Below are 19100 nucleotides of genomic sequence, written 5' to 3' on the forward strand. Positions count from 1 at the left end.
TTCCAGTCTGTAAAAAACCTTAGTTTCCACCTTGATGAGAATTTAACGTTGGAAATATAGGCATATCATCCAACATCTGTCTGTTTTCTTTTCTTGAGGATCTTTGGCAAAAAGTGTTCCATTCCTCCCCACTTCAGCCCTCAAGATATCGGTTGGGGTTACTATTCTTAGTCGCCATGATTACTGCAATTTTCTTTTTTTGGGTGCTCCACAGGGTGTGTTTAACAAACTCCAATGAATCCAAAACATGGCTGCCAAGCCCTGGCATGCCTCATGGTATTCTGCACTCTGCATACTACACTGGCTTCCTTTTGTAGAAGGAATACTTTTGAGGAAGTGGCGGAGCGCGGCATTAGCCTCCTTGGCTTAACTCTGCACTCAGTCACTTCTGAAACGGACGGCTGCACCATATTTACAAGAATGTGGTGCTGCCTTGCGTTTCCCCCTGCGATGGCGTTAAGTTTAGCAACTTAGCGCCAATGCAGGCACCCTTGCACCAGAGTGTAAGGGTGTCTGCGTGCAGGGGAGGATTGTTTATGTGTAGGAAGATGTCCTTCCTGAACATAAGCAATCCTAAAATGCCAACCTGTCACTTTCATGTGTGGTGGTTCATGCAGCACACATGAAAGAGACAAAATAGCATTTTTTTAAAGGTTTGTTTATGTGCAGGAAGGGACACCTCTCTGTACATAAACAAAGCATGGCATTTTGCTTTTTCCATGGGTGCTGCACTAGGCAGCACACAAGGAAAAAGCAAAATCGAGGAGAAATGATTCTCTGCGTTTCGCCAACTTAAGACCAAGGTTTTCCTGTTCTAATTTTGGCTCTGCCTCCTATGAACGCCACCCTTGTACATAGGGGGCAGAGTCAAATACAATTGGTGTTGCGGTGGAACGTCCACCACATCACCTACTGCACTCCCCTTTCACGCTAACCATAGCGTGAAAGGAGGCCTTATGTTAAGTGGCTTAACGCTGCCTTGTACATAAGGCACAGACCCTATCGCCACCAGAACATCGCTAAAAGTGACGTGATGGCGATAGGGACTTGTACATACGCCCCTTTAAGTCTTTATGCATTGTCTTCAAGCCGTATGCAATCTGGTCCATTCTGCTTGAGGAAAAAATTTAATATATTCTGCCTTGGTCCCCTCGATCACTGGATGCCTCCTTTCTTTCGATTTCCAAATTCCAGCGAGCCCGGTCAGTTGAAGGAGCTTTGCCAGTCGTTGCGGTAAAGTTCTGGAACTCTGCATTGTGGATCACAATACAATATTTGCATTTAGAAAGACTCTGAAACCGTGGCTGATCGAAATATAATCGTATTTTGAAATTGGGCCGAAGTGTCCTGGACTAGATGCTAGCTATTGTCCCGCCAACTGTGTTGGTTCTCGTTAGAAATACTGGAAATTTCAGCTTTTTTTTATTTGTGCGCCTGATTCTCAATGACAGTATATTTTGGGTCTTTTGTTTAGACCATGGGTAGAGCAGTTGCTAGTCCCTTAGCGGCAGGACAACTTTTAGGCATGTAGGTGCTTATAAACTCATAACATGTCAGAGTCCCTTTGCTCTTGTGTCCCCTGTGGCTGTGTCTTCCACCCACCAACTTTCCCTATCTAATCAAAGTTACTTCTGAGACTCTTATTTCCATACTCTGCATGTTCCATGACTTCCTCTCATTCCAGAATGAATAAACTCTCTCTGTGTTCCCGTGTTGCATGGAATGCATATGGGATGTATAGAGACAGACTGACAGTAGCCCAGATAAGGACACAGGCAGGTATGCAACCATCTAAGAGTAGGAAAGCAGAGCAAGTCATAGTTTTGTTGGATATAACAAATGATGGATAGCCTTGCTGTCTGCAACAAATGTGGGGCAGTTCATCAGTTCTTTCTGTATTAACCTCTTCGGTGCTCATGACGAGACCAGCTCATCATGAGTCACAATGGAGCTGTGCTCATGACGAGCTGGTCTCGTCATAACGGCTCTGCGCCGCCCACGCACGATTGATTCCCCGCCTGTGCGGGCGAATGAATCAGTGGGCGGGTCGTGACGAGTCCAGCTCATCATGAGCACAGCTCCACTGTGACTCATGATGAGCTGGTCTGGTTACGAGCACTGCAGCGCCGCACTCACCCCTCCGCCCCCGCGCACCGTGGGGGAATTAACCCCGCAGGGAAGGGGTTAAGAGAGCCATGGCTGGGCTGTCAATGGTGATTGAAATTTGACCTGTTGCGTCTTTCGCTGGCTAAATGACTGTCAATTCACTGCCCTCGGGCAGGTGTGGTCTCAGAACAATGCACAGGAGAACAGTAGGCATAAACAGGATTATCTCCACCCTTTCACTAACTAATAAATACATTTGACAGCAGGGACAGGCCTTCCTGCGTCTTCTCACTAATCAAAAATATGTATCTGTAGAGCACAGCATGAGCGGTAGCGTTGTAAGACCAGAGAGATGGGGGAGTGATGGCAGCTCATTTCTCTATAGGGTTTAGGCTTGTTGGAGGCCATGGACACCAGGGTTCGATAAGTGAACCATTGTCATAAGGGTAAGAGACGGCCCTGGCACCCTTGGATATCAGGATGGCAAGGCCCATTCTGACAGAGCTCTTGCCCTGTTGTTGAGGTTGGTGGTTTAGGTACCTCAGTGAGTCTGCTGCTGTTTAGGTCCAACTGGAGCAGTGCCCACCCAGAGCTCTCCAGCATTGGAACGCACTAGGGATGCAAGGTATGGTACCAAACACTATGGGGAACATTCTCAAAGAATTGGCAGTGAGAGACGTTAGCCTCCTTGGATCAACACCTCTCACCGCCACTTCGTAAACTCCAGTCTGCACCCTTTTCACAAGAATGTGGTGCAGACTGGCGTTACCCACATCAACGGCGCCAAAACAGCCACCATTGCACCAGAGCACAAGGGTGTCTGCAAGCAGGGGGGGTTGTTAATGCACAGGAAGGTGTCCCTTCCTGTGCATTAACAAACCGAAAATGCCAGTTTGCTTCTTCCATGTGTGCTGCTACATGCAGCACACATGGAAAAAGCAAAAACGAGGAGAAATAAAGGCTTTCTCCTCATTTAGCCACCTTAAGACGGGAAATTTCCTAGTCTTTAGTTTATCGCTACCTCCTATTATCGCCGCCCTTGATAATAGGTGGTAGCGTCAAACTCAATGGATGTTGTGGTGGTACACCCACCGCAACACCCACTACACCTCCCCTTTCACTCTAAAGTTAGCGTTAAAGGTGCCCTATTCTCAAAGCAGCATTAAGCCACTTAACGTGGCTTTTAGCCATGTTAGGTGGGTTAACGCTGCCTTGAGAATAGGGCTCTGGCCCTATCGCCGCGGGAACATCAATAAAAGTGACGTTCCCGTGGCGATATCGCCTTGAGAATATGCCCCGATCTATTTCACTCCAGACATCAGTACTGTTATTTCTGATGCCAGGAGCTGTGCATTGTCTGCAGAAATTGCTTTGTACCTTATGCTTTGAATTGCATCCGTACTATTACTTCAAATGAAGTCCTTTCCATAAATGTATATTGTTTTTCCTAAATAAATGTTGATATGTGGTCTTAGCGGAGAGTAACAACAACCTTACCAAACGTATGCTTTTTCAGCGAATAACTTGGCTTTTGTAACGCTATATGTTATTCGTCACTCGTTGATTGATCAGCGAACGTAAAAGTAACATTTTCAGTAAAGTCAGGGCAGTGTCGGGGACCTCGACCACGAGTAAATTCCCATCCTTTTCTCTTCTTTCCTTCTTACTCCGACTTTTTCATTTCTTCTCACTCTTTCTCCCATTAGTTCTTCCGCTCTTTCTCTGCCTGCCTGTTTTGCTTCACAGATTGCCTTATTATGAGCGCTAGACACATCATGGTAAACACTCAAGCTAAAGTGCCTCTTGATGCGTATATATTTCTATTGCTACAAGGCGGACGGAAGATTGGTCGATAGCTAGAAATAAACTGCTACGTGGTTTGACTTCCATTTAAAATATAAATATGTATTAAAAAGGATGTACACATGCAAGATTGAAAATACCCCGAGACTTGTCATTTGGTCTCCGCGCATTCCGCCACATGCCTCTATAGCTCTTCATGTGCATCCTTCATGTAGTGATGCTTATTTGTAAGCGTGTAGTATCTATAGAGAGACTGTTAATGAATAGCACGGCACATCCCATGCACCTGCAAGTGGGAGTTTTCCCATGCTTTTCAATGCTCAATTTCATTTTAATTTAATTGCTGTTCTTTGGTGTGCATAATGATCGTGTAGGAATCATTACAGGCTCTAAGCTGCTATACTATTACTGGCTGGGAGCTGATTTTAGTATTCCATTTATAGTTCATTAGAAAGTCAGTCACTGTCTTGCAATTGCTTGGGAAGGACTCAACATGGTGCTCTAAAAATGCCGTTTATTGATCGAGAACATTCAGTCTGCAAAAATGTACTGTAAATAAAGTCCTAAGTTCATGTCAGAGCACATTAAAAGTAGGAGCTATTTTTTTTACATTAAACAACTTTTAAGTTTGTGTGGAAATCATAAACTGAGAAAAATAACACTGGAACACAGAGACATATTTTTTTTATCTGCATAGTGTCTCGTGATCATAACATAACATATAGGGGCATAATAGCATGGAACCTCGTAAAACTTATTGCCGTTTTAGCGGCAGGAAACTGCCGCTAAAACTGTGATAATGGGCTTGCTGATATGCGTTATAGAATTTCTATAGAAGCCCAGGTTAGATGTGCCACACATCTAGAGTAATTGCCTTATTTCGGTAATTCCTCATTACTCTTTGATGTGGAGATACTTCAGCAATTACATCCACTTGTGTAATTAAGAATCATTTGGGGGAAAAAAAATCATACCACGAAAGCACATTTAGGGAAAAGGTGGCTGACTGCTGTTTATGTTCTGTTGCATTTGGTGTTTTTTTCTCTACATAAAATGCATCCTTGTGTCCATTTGGATGGGAGGGTGCAATTTGCGCTAAGAAACATGTGCTACATGCCGGAAGTAAGGTGGGGAAAAAAATACTACCCAGAGTGTACATTTGACGAGTGCGAGCGGCTGCTCGGTATTCATCTTCTGTTGCATTTAGCATTATTTATTAGTGTAAAATGCATCTTCAAATTCATTTTGGACGTGAGGGGGCAATTTTGCACTAAGCAAATAGCGCTCAGTGCAGATTACTCTTCTAGTGTAATTCTACTTAATCTTTCGGCATTTTAGAGTACGCATGATTACTGTTGGATATTAGGTTACTGGTTGAGGAGGGTATAACCACAACTTTTGTTATTGTGAAATCACAAGCTAACCCCATATTAACCTATGCTTAACCCTCTGTAGCTTGGCGCAATGCAGTCAAGCTTAACTTAGAGACAATGTATGAAGTATTTATGCGGCACTTCAAATAGTGCTAAAGTGAAAACACAATAAATGGCAAATCCTACACCAATTTAGGAAAATAGAGTAAGATTTATAAATTATTTGAAACCAAAACAAAAAAAATCCAATCAGTAGAACCGGAGATATGCAATTTTAAAATTTCAAGCGAAAGTAGAGTCTAGAAGCACAAAGCGCCAACTGTTGGACTACATAAAGGGAATCAAGTTAGGTCCTCTAAATAAAGAACTATAAATCGTGATTGCAAAGTGCCGCGAGAACCAACGTCAAAGATGTGTCCTGCAGGGATGGTCCTGAGCAGGGGCGGTGGGTGACATTTGAAAGTGGGGGGGCGCAAAGTGATTTGCATACAGCACCGTAGTGAGCGAGCGCAGCGAGCGAGTCCGAACCCCAAAAGGGGGGGTTTGAGGGGATAACCCCCCCAAGAACATTTTTTTAAAAAAGAAGAAAAATCATGCATTTTCAAGCAAATTTGAGAAAGCAGGAAGGTTAATAAAGCAATTGTGAAAGTGCAGTTATTACATTAATAGATGGCATAACATAGGTAGCTGCTTATTCAGTATAACCACAGAGCTTCATACATTCCGTCCTATTATGCTCAGACTGAATCCTGTCACCAGGCCAACTGGCTCACTTTCAAGAACAGGACCGTATTCAAACCACTTACATGGACATACAAATCAGCAAATGACATGGCATTCAACCTACTCTCTGACACCCTACCATGCTGCACACCGACTCTGAACTTTAGATTCACCAATCACAACTTTCAAATCAGCAAATGACACGGCTCCCAACACCCTCTCTGACACTCTACCATACTACACACCAGACCAGAACCTTAGATCCACCAATCACATCCTTCAAACTACACCAAAGCCACCATGTTTGCCTCCTAGTTCTGGGATTTTTACATCTCTGTCCTTCTACACTGAAACTCCACATCACCCAATATGTGGCCCATCCAATCTCTGCAGGAATTTCAGATGGCATTGAAAAGACATGTGCTTCAAGGAAAAAGCACAGCGGCATGGCGGATGTCGACAATGGCATTTAAAGAACGTGCAATACAAAATAACGTTATATGGGCAAACATTTTTGTTGTTTTCCCCAGACATTTTTTATTAAGTAAATAAAACACTATGAGCGATCCGTACAGGAGAGCTGCATAATTGTGACCAATTGACTACAATCAACAATCAAGGGGAGAGGATGTAGCCTTACGGCTAGAGCGGTCGGCTTCGAAGCTGGGTAACCTGGTTAGAGTCTCAGCAACAACACTCTACATCCTGTGATTCAGGGCAAATCACTTAATCTCCCCGTGCCTACCGTTAAAAAATGAAGGTGTTCATCTATAACGAAACTGGTGCTCATGTAAAGCGCTCTGATACCCGATGTCTCAGGTCTAGTTCGCGCTATATAAAACTCAAAAAAGAAAAACTCTGAACTTCAAGGTCTGCTTAGCCATACAATATGACTATTCAATGATCAAATTATACATGTCCTACACACGGTCACTGCGAGGAACCTATGAAGCAATGACTGATGACTCATATGCCTTCCCCATAGGCCTATACACCCAGGAAGCAGCACGTGACTCTTGCTGTAGCTACTCTGCGAGTCACTCTTGTGGAATGCTCAAGAGGAACTGACCCTTTTCTAAGCGGAACAGCTTTGAAAAACCGGAAAGAGAAGGAGCTTTACTCTGTAATGCTAGGAGTGTTGTCTTTATATCTTTGGCACCTCACCTGTTCTAGGGCCCTCCGGTACGCGTGCTTGAGCCTGGAACTTCCCATTATCAGAATAAGTGAGTGGATGTGGTTGTCTGCTTGTTGGTCTCTAGTGTTTGTGGCTGTGTGCATGTGTGAGTATGGTTGAGTTTACATGTGCTGGTGTTTGTGGCTGTTTGCATGTGTGAGCAGGTTTGTGTTTACATGTGCTGGTGTTTTTGGCTGTTTGCATGTGTGAGTATGTTTGAGTTTACATGTGTTTGGGAAAAGAATTACAATCAATGCAATGAACTCCCCACTGTATTTATGTCCTGAGTAATTTGCCACAGCCTCCTGTGCACTGAGATATCTAAACAACAATATTAACCTCCTCCCTGCAGCTAGGCAACATGCAGAAATGCAATTTCATAAAAACTCATACTTACAGGCCTTGGGGATAGCATTTATACCAGATAAAAGCCAGCCACTCTGTTTCTATTAATGTCAGATTTCTGCATCTGTTATCTCTCTAGAGGAACCATGACCAAGGCTGAGAGGTAAAGTGGGCGTAAAATTAAACTTTTTAAATTTGCTTTTGAAGTGAGATGAAATCCAAATATTGGCAAAGCGAATGTGTTTGACTTTTATAGTAAATACAGATACACACCATCCAAGCACATGTTGACTCGACATAGATGATACATGCATGTAAACATCCATGCACTCTCAGACTAACACACCTACAGTACTACATGCATACATACCATCGGGCAGACCCCCATGCCGACAGAACAACAGACCCCAGGCAAACAGAACAAGAGACCCCCCACACACAGAACAACAGACCCCCATGCACACAGAACAACAGACCACCCCAGGGACACAGAACAACCGGCCCCCTGGCACACAGAACAACCGGCCCCTTGGCACACAGAACAAGAGACCACCCCAGGCACACAGAACAACCGGCCCCCAGGCACACAGAACAACAGACCGCCCCAGGCACACAGAACAAGAGACCCCCAGGAACACAGAACAAGAGACCCCCGGGAACACAGAACAGACCCCCCACACACAGAACAACAGACCCCCCCACACACACAGAACAACACACCCCTATACACACAGAACAGCAGACCCCCAGGCCGACAGAACAACAGACCCCCATGCACACAGAACAACAGACCCCCATGCACACAGAAAAACAGACCCCCATGCACACAAAAACAGACCCCCATGCACACAGAAAAACAGAGCCCCAGGCACACAGACCAACAGAACAGACCCCCAGGCACGAAGTTCCCTATTCCTATTGAGCAGCAGTTCATGTTAGTAAACGGAACGCGTGTCACGTCGAATCGGACAGCTGGAGAAAAACAGATCGGGTGTGCCCTCAGTCCTGGTGACAAGGCCACACATTAGTGTGTCTGTGTTATTCATCAGGACAGCGACATGTGGCACACATGACATATCACACCCAGTCTCTACATACTGCTAGCACTGGGACGTGTCTATAGATTAAGGTTGTACAATAAAGCTTTTGTTCTAAAAAAAAACAAAAAAAAAACGGGCAAGACAGATTACTTTTGCAGTTTTGTACAAAGCAAACTCTTCCCGAAGGTATTGGAGAGTTTTACATTACAGACAAACAAATTCATTTTTAATAGGCGCGGAGAGATTTATGAAGTGGTGGTCCCCAAAAACATCTGCCGGTGGGACCCACCTGCAGCCACCGGTTCAAATTAAGCACTGCACATAACCCTAGAAAAGTAAGTAGACCACTCCTTGTGGGATGCGAGGTCTTAGGATCTGTACCCAGAGTAAACACTTGTATTTATTTATAACGCACAAAGTGCAGGAGGAAGCCTAGCTTCAAGGCGAATATTAACAAAACAATGCACAAGACAATAACTTATAAGCTAAAATGGATGTAAAGGTTTGAGGGGGAGGAGCACTACATTTTCTGATTCACTGCAGACACCTCATTTCTTTAAGGTACGTGATATCGTTAACAGGGACATTCACCTACTCGCTGAACAGTCATTAACAAACTGTTTTGAATATGGACTAAATGATTCAACCACAACGAAGGAGAAAGTGCTGATCAATTGTGTGTGTGTGTGTGTGTGTATATATATATATATATATATATACACACACACATACACATACATACATACATACAAAGCACATGGAGCAGCTTTGGACAAAACTGATCGCCCACATAGCAATATTTTAACTGGGCACAAATTCCTAATGTGATCAGCAGTACCGCGTAAAGGTCCTGAGCATTCATCTCAGAGGCCAGCAGTGGACTTTGCGACACTCCCTCTACACATCGAACGCATCGTCCCCTCCACAGCCCCCAGCCCTACATACCGGAGCGGGATCTTGATGGCCAGGTAGCGGTCCACGGCCACGGCCAGGAGGCTGAAGATGGAGCTCTGGGTCAGGACCAGCACGAAGCAGGCGAAGAAGAGGCAGGCGTGGAAGTCCGTCTCGAAGCCAATACTGATGGTGATGGCGAAGGGGATGGCCAGCAGCCCCACGGCGATGTCAGCCACCGCCAGCGACACCAGGAAGTAGTTGGTGGCATTCTTCAGGGTGCTGTTGATGGCCACGGCCCAGCAGACCAGCACATTGCCCGCGATGGAGAGGACGGCGATGATGACTTCTATGCTAATGTAGGCTGGGTTCACGGTCATGTCCAGTCCTTGGCGAGGAGGAGCAGGGGGTGCACACACCGGGCTGGGAACTGGGGGCCCCTTCACTTGGTAGGGTCCATGAAGGGCCCATGCCTGGGAAGCGTCATGGTGCTGCAGACAAGGTCCTTCGTGAAGTCCAATGTTAGCAAAACTCCTCAAAAAGGAGGCACACTCGAAAATGTCCTGAGGCTGCACTCCAGCATACCAGTGGCCTTCTGACCACAAGAAGGCAGAGCTTATTAAGAACATATTTTAGACACAGTTTTGTCCGCGCGCCGGCTGACCCTGCAGGAGAGAAATAGGGAAGCTGACGAAGTCTCCGATGCTGAAAGCTTTCTGCAAACAAAAGCCCTCCCCGCGCTTTCGGGACCCCCAGACAGCACGTGCCACCCGCCATGCCAGGTCAGTGAAACTCACAGGGCAGGGAGTGGCTGGGAGCGCAGAGGAGGGTAGTGCAAGCAGGGAGAGTCGGGGAAGCAGGCAGCCTTCATCTCGGACTGACGTCCTGGCAAAGCTTTGTCAGAGCCGTCGGGCAGTGCCATCTGCCCTTGGCCCAGCCTTGCCAAGTCTGCACTAGCAGCCTGCCATGCGCTGGCACGGGGGGCTGCATATGTCTTAGCTAGGCGCTGGCAGTGCCAGTCACACGCCTCCTCAGACTCCCTCCCTACCACCCTCCACCAGTGCCCCTCATGACCGCCTCCTCAGAATCCCTCCCTGCCACCCTCCACCAGTGCCCATCCCTCGAAAGCAACCCCCCTCATGACCGCCTCCTCAGAGTCCCTCCCTACCACCCTCCACCAGTGCCCATCATCACTCCAAGCAACTCCCCCTCATGATCTCCTCCTCAGACTCCCTTCCTACCCCTCCACCAGTGCCCCTCATCACTCCAAAGCAACTCCCCCTTATGACCTCCTCCTCAGACACCCTTCCTACCACCCTCCACCAGTGCCTCTCATCACTCCAAAGCCCCTCCCCCATGACCTCCTCTTCAGACTCCCTCACAAACAACCTCCACCAGTGCCTCCCATCTCTCTGTATCTCCACCCCTCATGATGTCCCCCTCGGATTCCCTCATTGCCACCCTCCAACAGAGCCCATCATCATTCCATAGCCCCTCTCTCATATGCATTTTATTTCTTGTATAGCGCTACTCGTAGTGTAGGGTATCACAGTACTGTACATCACACACACATTATGCAGACACAATGATTCATAAAAGTATCCAAATCAGCCTATAGGGAATGTCACATAAGCTAATGAGGATTACCAGGTGTAGGAATCACATCTCATCCATGCTGCTGGGCAATATGTATTAAGAGGGTTGGGAATGGAGAACCACAAACACAGGATTTAAAGCATACCCCAGTGGTTGGCTCTACTGATTAGAAATTATATCTGCCCAAACTCTGAATTGCAACATTAGAATAATGAAATACTGGGAAAATTCGAATTAACTAGCAATAGAAAAAAAAAATATCTAATTATACCATTCTGGTTTGTATACATATCTTTGATCACACTGTCCTATGTTAGGATTGTATCTTCTGAATCAAAGGATCTCTGTGACAAAGGCAGTAACCCACTGAGCTATCCACGTTAACTACAGTTCTATTGCATTTAAATACTACAAACCAAAAAAAGAACGCTCTCCAGCAAGATCAACAATCCCCAAGGTTATCTGGACATTTAGTTGTTGTGCATCCTTGCAGAACCACTCATGAATGATATCAACGATATAAACACACGATGTAAATGAGATATACACGGCTAAGTATGTCTTTCTCACAGATTTAAAAAACACAATAGGAGGGGCGTGGCCGGCGATCAACCAAGATGGCCGCGACCTAGTGAGGCTCCGAGGGTGAGACCGATACCCAGTAGTAATCCGGCCAGTTATCCTGTTCCAGCATAGACCCAAGCAAACGGACCTGTGGCGGAGGTGAACCGGCGCTCGTTGACCCTGCTCCGAGCTCTCTGTGGCATCGGAGCCCAGAGCTGCATCGAGCGCGAGTTGGTGGCCTACAACTGCATCGTGAGCACCGGCCTCGATTTGGGACAACCGCCGCTGAGGCACCGCTGATCGCCGCCGAGCATCGTCGTGGGGGCGGAGCGGAGCTGGGGCGACCGGAGGCTGGTGAGTGGTGTGGCGCCCCCCCCCCCCGGCCCAGCCCTCACCCCCGGCGAGCGTACGGGCGGAGTAGCTGCTGCCTTCCCGCGGAACTCCTGACCGGCTGTGGCGGGGAACCGGAGGGTCTGCCGCCAGCGCTAAGAACTGCCGCGGCCCGGACCTGCGCCCTTGCGCCCCTCTGGGACACACATCCATTGGACACGCTCCGTCCTCTCCTCGACTTCTGGGGCACATTCCTGCAATCTGGGCCCCCCCCTGAGGCACCTGACCTGGCGCCTCTGTGACTGGCGTACTAGCATATGACTGGTGTCCCCTCGCAGCGCCCCAGCGGCGTGTGCAGTTAAGGGGGCGATAAGTGGCACACCTTGGAAGACGACCGCCTGGCATTCTTTGTTTCTGGCCTGGCTTCCTCGACTTGAGGCGCGGACCCTCAAACAGTGCACCCACTAACTTTCTCCAGTGCGTCCTGAGGCAGCACTCCTCAATACCCCACGATGAGCGGCAGGGGTACTCGTGGGACCCAGCAGGGCAAGCTCGATAAATTTGCCTATGCCAAAGAATTCCCCCCACTGACGGAGCAAAAGGGGTCCAATGCTAAGGGTGCGGAGGGCGGCTCTACTCCTGCCATAACGCTGGAAGACATCATGGCGGCTCTGAACCAGGTACAAACCACGGTGGGGTCAATATCGACAGATGTCACACTTTTGCGTGCAGATTTACAAAAAATGTCGTCCAGGGTCACTGCGGTGGAACAGGTCACTACAACCCTTACATCAGACACTGCGTCACTGCTAAAAAGAGTGGCGCGCTTAGAAGTTGACAACAAATTCCTGTCAGACAAAATGGACGAACAGGAAGGGCGCTCTAGGCGCAATAATATTCGCCTAATAGGCCTTCCGGAATCGGAGGGGGACCTGCCATGGACCTTTACATAGAAGACCTCGTGAAAAACGTACTGCAACCAAAAGGCCTCTCAAAGTTTTTTTCGGTGGAACGAGCGCACAGGGTCCCGGGGGGGCGCCCGCGCCTTCGGGCGCGACCGAGACCTGTGATAGCGCGCATATTCAATTTCAGAGATCGTGACGCCAAGCTGCAAACGGCGAGGGTCGCACCGCCCATGCGGATTCAAAATGCAGAAATGTCAATCTTCCCGGACTACACGACGGCGGTGGCGGCACGGCGGAGAAGCTTCATTGAGGTGAAAAAGACGTTGAGATCCCGCGAATTGCCGTATTCTATGCTTTTCCCGGCGCGCCTCAGGGTGGTAGCTGATAAAAAGACCTGGTTCTTTGATACTCCGGAAGAGGCACACGACTGGCTCGAGGGATGGCGTCCGGCGGAGGGCTCTGGCAGACAGAACAGTAGGCGCAGAAGACAAGGACAAACCGACGAGCCGGAAATGGCCAGTCAGGAGGAGAAGAGAGAGACCGACCCGACTGCAGACTCTGGAGAGTGACTCCTGATGCCACAAGTGAAGTCCTTCTCTTTCTCATTTGTGAACTTTGGCCGGTGAGCCCGAACTTTCTTGATTGGGGTTCACCTCCCTTACTAGCTACTGTGACGCTTATGATTTAGCTGGGACTCTGGAACTGATGGGGTATTTCTGGTCCTCCTTGGACTTTCACCCCCTATGCTCGTGTAAGCAACGTTGTCTTTTGACAGGGATCATGAGCACTCTGCTGAGTTGGGGTGGCGGGCAGTTTGGAGTCCGTACGGCAGGGAGGCAGGGAGGGGGGAGGGAAGGGGGGTATGTTTTTTGTTGTTCGTTCTGTTCTGTGTTATTGCGATACAGCGATCTAAACTGCACGGCATGGTGTTCTGGATCACGGAAACTGGTTGTTCCCTATTTAACACACTGATCCATGATGACGGGGGTTGACACACGCACTGTTCCACAGGACGGCACGGCTAGGGTAACACCATCCCTGTCTGTACTCACATGGAACGTCAGAGGCCTTGGTGACAAAATCAAGCGAGGTCTGGTCTTGAAGTGCATTAAAAGGGAGGGGGCAGCAGTGATACTCCTGCAGGAGATGCACCTCACTGGTGCGGCCACGAAAGCAATGGACAGATGGGGTTTTCACATGGTAGCCCACTCAGAGTTCACCTCCGGGTCCAGGGGAGTCGGCGTTCTAGTGAAGAAACAGTTCCCCCTACTCATACAGTCAGCTAGGTCTGACGCAGCGGGGAGGTTTGCCGCAATACATGCACAGTGGGAGGGTAAACCCATCAATATTGTCTCAGTCTACATTCCACCTGCCCTGCAGGCAGCGGCCCTATCAGATCTTAGTGCTTTCCTGCTGGGACTCCCTGAAGGGGACCTGCTTCTAGGGGGAAATTTTAACTTAGTGGCTGATAGCTTGATAGATAGAGTCCCCCCGAAGTTAGCTCCAGTTGGTACAACACGATTGGGGGGCTTCCTGACAGCTATGGGACTGGAAGACCTCTGGAGGAAGTACAACCCCCTAGACCGCCAGTTTACTTACCACTCAAGCATCCATAATAGTCTCACCAGACTCGACTATTTTCTTGGTTCAGCGGGTGGCCCGGGCACCGTGCTCAAGGTGGAGATCCGACCACGGGGCATTTCAGATCACTCCTCATTGCTAATTACATACGCACACCACCAACCCACACGGTGTCGGACCTACCCTATCCGCGCTGCTTACCTCCTTAATCCCAAGATCAAGAAAGAGCTCAGGGTAAGAACTAAACAATATTTCCGGGACAACGCTGACTCGGTGTCCTCCTGTGTCACTCTGTGGGAGGCCTACAAAACAGTGATTAGAGGGCATGCAATAGTCTCCATTACAGCGCTTAAGCGAGAGGGGCGAGCGGAACTGTTAGCTCTAGAGACGGCGGTGGCAGAGGCGGAGACACAGTACGAGACTGACCCGAACGCCGCTACAGCGCACGATTTACAGGTAGCACACTTTCGCCACAAAACACACCTGACAGAGGAAGTCAAGCTGCAAATATCAGCCACACGACACAAAATTTACGAGGTGGGCGACAAAGCGGGCAAATTACTGGCCTGGCTGTACAGACGTGACAAACGGGACAGGTGGATAGCACAATTGACGTTGGAGGGAGGAGACTCCATTAGAGACCCTAGCACCATAGTACACATGCGAGCCCGACACTATGAAACGGTGTATTCGTCGGCTTCCACGATCTCGGAGGATGAGGCATACACCTACATCAAGGATCTCAAAATGCCCACATTGACAGAAGGGGAGGCACAGGCCTTAGACGCAGACCTAACAACCGACGAGGTGCAATTGGCGATCAAGGCCCTGCAGACGGGTAAGGCACTGGGACCAAATGGCATACCAGTTGACTTATATAAGCAACAGGCGGGCACGCTTGCGCCGCATTTGCTGCGCATGTTTACGGACAGTTTGGAGGTAGGGGAACTTCCATTAGATCAGCGCACGGCCACTATTGTGGCTATATTGAAACCAGGAAAACCAGCTGACCAATGTGCGTCCTACCGCCCGATTTCCCTCATCAACGCGGAGGCTAAAATCCTTGCGAAACTGTTGGCGATGCGCCTCACGTCCCATTTACCCAAACTCATACATGCAGACCAGTCGGGCTTTATGCCCGGCAGAAATACAGCGCTCAATCTGCGAAGAGTGCATGGTGTACTGGCGCGCGCGACATATCTACTAGAACCTGCGGTGATCCTATCTCTAGACGCCCATATGGCGTTTGACACTGTCCACTGGACCTTCTTATTTGCGGTGCTACGCCACTTTGGTTTTGGCCCGAGGTTCTGCTCCTGGATCCGTCTGCTCTACGCAAAACCTATGGCGCATGTTGCGGCCAATGGCCACATTTCGGCGGACTTCCCATTGTCTAGGGGCACGCGACAGGGCTGCCCGCTTTCCCCATTGCTGTTTGCCATGGTCCTCGAACCATTGGCCGAATGGATCAGATGGGAGCCCACTATCAGTGGCATGCGCTGGACAGACGAGTGGGAAGACAGAATATCGCTATACGCTGACGATGTTCTGTTATACCTCACCTCTCCCAAGCGCTCGATTAACACCCTGCTGGATGTCTGCACGGCATACGCCGAGCTTCTGGCTACTCAATCAACTGGTCCAAATCCACCATGTACGTACTACACGGTCCCGCACCACGCTTGCCAGACGCCTGCCCATTGCGGATTTCTGCTACCGGGTTCAAATATTTAGGGATACACAACACAGCTGACCCTATCGACTTCTATACACATAACCTGCAGCCTCCTCTAGATCGCCTCAAACGTGACATACGACACTGGGAATCGCTTCCGCTGACACTGCTAGGAAAAGCAGCCCTCTTCAAAATGATGGCCCTTCCCCGTTTCCTCTACATTTTAGAAAATACGCCCTACCCTGTCCCTTCCACATACTTCAAAACCATTGCAGCACAAGTCTCGATGCTGCTTTGGGGTCCTAAGCCTGCACGTATAGCGCAGGCCAAGCTCACGCGCAGCTGGTACGATGGAGGCATAGCGCTTCCAGACGTTAGCCTTTACTACTGTGCGTCACAGTTGAAGATCATTAACCAATGGCTTCATCTCCCCCAGTCTGAGCCAGCCCTAAAGGCGGACAGGGCACAGTTGGGATTCTCCGGAATGTTGGCCCCCCTGTATGATAAATCGCTTGTCGCCACAAAGTTCGGCCCTCTACATCACACGCTCACTGTATGGCACGCGGCGCTGAGCAGGTTGAAATGGCAGGGAGTACTAACACAGCTAACCCCGTTATGGGACACAAAGCAGCTGGGGAAACTCAGACACTCCAAAGGCTTCGACCGCTGGGATGCTATAGGCATCTCGACCATTGGCGATCTATGGCAGAAGGGGCAGATGCTGTCTTTTGCAACGCTCCAACAGCAATATGATCTGGCACTAACGGAACATTTCAGATACAAACAGATACGCCACGCATTGACGGCAGCGTTAACGTCTGACAAGACTATCCCGGAAGCGTCCCCGCTTGAGGACAGGCTACTTACTGACTTTATGCCGTCGAAGGCAACATCTCTGACATATCGAAAACTCGTAAACAATTTACCTGACCCTCTGGAGGCCCTGCGGGAGAAGTGGGTACACGACTGTGGAGACATTGATGACTCGGAGTGGCAGGAGGCGACTGCGTCTCCGAAAGAAGTGGGAGTCTCATCACGTCTCCGCTTGGTACAACTACGCATACTGCACAGATCATATTACACTAGGGACGCGCTGCATAAGATGAAGAGGATCTCACACCCATACTGCCTGCGGGGATGCGGGGACATAGGGAGCTTCTACCACACGATATGAGACTGCCCCCGCATTGCACACTACTGGGTTCAGGTGATGCGCATCATGTCTCAATCAGAGGAACTCTCCATACTGCCGGACCCCAAGCGTTGCCTTTTAAACATATGGGAACCCAATGACCTCACACGATATGGGCAGAGCTGGATGACACTAGGCATGATGGTAGCAAAAAGAAATATAGCACAGAGGTGGGGTGGGGGACTGTCGCCAACAATATCGGCTTGGAAGCAAGATATGGACGCAGCGATGATTGCAGAAAGGGCAGTCCTAGGAAATGGAACAGGATTTGGGGGGCATGGAATAAGTACAGGGGAAACCTCTGCGACCCACCTTCTGGTACTGATAGCTCTAGCTCTGATTCGGAATGAGGCTTTGGAAACACGATGTAGGTTAGCAGCCCGTGTTCTGATTGATGTACGAAGATGCTCCTGTATGAATGCTGTAATTCTGCTGGTTTCTGTTGATGTACTACTATGCCTCAATTACCTTATGCTTATACGTGACAATGTATCGCACCGTTTTAAAAATGCAAATAAACATATTTTCAAAAAAAAAACAACACAATAGCCACACATTCTCTTACCTGCTCCTTACGAACTCTGTCACAGCCGGCCCGGATCGGATAAACAAACAGCTCAAGGGGTCAGGAAGGTCAGGAAAACGAATCGGCAAAACAAACTCCTCTTCACCAGCTGAAAAGAATTAATTATCCACGCAGAAGGACGGTACACAAATCCAGTTCCACTGTTCCAATGAAAGGATTTGTCCCCTTCGCCGTGCCCCTAATGTACCTGCACGAGTGGGCGGGGACACAGCCCACCTACCTAATAGGAGATGCGTGATTGGGGGTGCGAGCCCAGGCCCAATCACGCAACTCCTAAAGAAAGATAACGTTCGAAGAACGTTTTAACTTGCAGTGGCCATATTCTGCTGGCCTTGCTGACGTCACTGTCAGGGCCGGCCAAGGTTTATGTTTGGGTGGGCCCGGCCTACCCGGCCCACCCGCTAGAACCGGGCCTGACTCAACACCACCTACCACACTCCCAGACTCACAGAGTGCGATGCCAGGTTTGCCCCAGCCAGGCTCGGAGGAGACAGATGTTGGGGTCTAATGCAGGTTTGCAGACAGTGGCAGGCAGCAGCAGCCCCTACCAATCCAGACTCTGGAAGTGGAGTTTCTCCATGTTCCGGGCAACTTTCAGCCTACGCTGCTTGGCACTGTCAAATGCCCCTGTCTCAGCTGTGCAAGGTGACATGTGAGCCACAATTCTCTGCCAGTCTCCGCTACGCCCCAGCTTCAGGCAAGAGTTACTTTGCCATTACTCGCTCATTGCGCTGCTGGTGTCAACTGCACTCGTACACACCCTGGATCAGGCAATAAAATCGCTGCATGTGTCAAGGTCATGCCGTGTCTTGATTCCAGCACGACCCGAGCAGTGCAGACTTTCACTCCAAGCTCAGGCGGCTTCCGTGGAAGCGAGTAAATGCCCGCCTTTACTGCTGACACCTTCCGAGCGGTGGACTAGCCAATCCTGGCGCTGCATGCAGCGCCAGGATTGGCTAGGGGGCACATTTAGTACTCGCCCTTTTTCAACCTGTTTTCAGTGGCGGCGCTGCTGTAAGAAGCAGCACCCCTCTCTATGGGTAAAGTCTAGAGCGCATGCTCGGGCAAGGTGGCAGCTAAACTTGTCATGCGCAGTACTGCTGCAGCTGAGTGTGGACTGTCACTCAAGCTGCAGCAGCCCAGCCAGCCCCACCCCCTGCGCACTCCCGATTGAGTCGGGTGTGTCCCACTCCCGGAGGATTCCCGGCCGGTAGCA

Source organism: Lissotriton helveticus, chromosome 1_1, assembly GCF_964261635.1.
Source record: "Lissotriton helveticus chromosome 1_1, aLisHel1.1, whole genome shotgun sequence".
In the NCBI taxonomy this organism is placed as follows: domain Eukaryota; kingdom Metazoa; phylum Chordata; class Amphibia; order Caudata; family Salamandridae; genus Lissotriton; species Lissotriton helveticus.